Below are 710 nucleotides of genomic sequence, written 5' to 3' on the forward strand. Positions count from 1 at the left end.
ATAGATATATAGATATATAGATATATAGATAGATAGATAGATAGATAGATAGATATATATATATATATATATATATATAGATAGATAGATAGATTATCATATCTGTGTGAAAGTTTTATATTGAAAAGAGGTGTCGAAGGATTATAAAACGACAAAGTAATGTCCCAAACCAACGTTCCGGATCACACAAGAACATTGTTCTCCTGCAGGTTCTTTCTGCTCCACTTCCACAGCAGACAGTACACGTCACGCCTCCCTGTGTGGAGCCCAATGGCCTCGATGAGGACAGCCGACTCCCTGCTAGCCCGTCTGCAGCAGTGAGAGTGGAACGCTTCTTCTACGACTGTTCCTGCCTCCTGCACGGACTCCACCTAGCTGCAGATCTCCGGCACGTGATGGCGGTGCCTCAGGAAAATGATTGAAGAGCCAGTGGAAAAGATTTGAAAAGATTTGCTTCAAGAGTCCTTCAGAGAGTAATGGAAATCTAGGGATTTCATTTTTAACATAAGCTCTCACTCGGCAGGCCAGTCTTTGAGTTCAGTGGGTTCGCTGGTAGAATTAACAGTCACTGACTACGTCCGAGGCATTAACACTTTTACAACTCTGCTTTGAACTGAAGTGTTCTACTTCTTCTTCTTGCTCTGAGGCCAGAGGCAGCAGGAACAGAGATACCATTGAGAGGAGAACTCTTCTCTTCAGAGTCCCAGCCG

The 710-nt window shown here is 43.5% G+C and overlaps 1 protein-coding gene across 4 annotated transcripts in view; it reads right to left on the reverse strand.

The window, feature by feature from the left end:
- Positions 1 to 710, reverse strand: part of LOC116400330 (cyclin-dependent kinase 16-like) — a 37,863-nt gene that overhangs the window by 16,554 nt on the left and 20,599 nt on the right. The window lies entirely within an intron of this gene.

Source organism: Anarrhichthys ocellatus, unplaced genomic scaffold (assembly GCF_004355925.1).
Source record: "Anarrhichthys ocellatus isolate YVR2014 unplaced genomic scaffold, GSC_Weel_1.0 scaffold162, whole genome shotgun sequence".
Lineage (NCBI taxonomy): Eukaryota > Metazoa > Chordata > Actinopteri > Perciformes > Anarhichadidae > Anarrhichthys > Anarrhichthys ocellatus.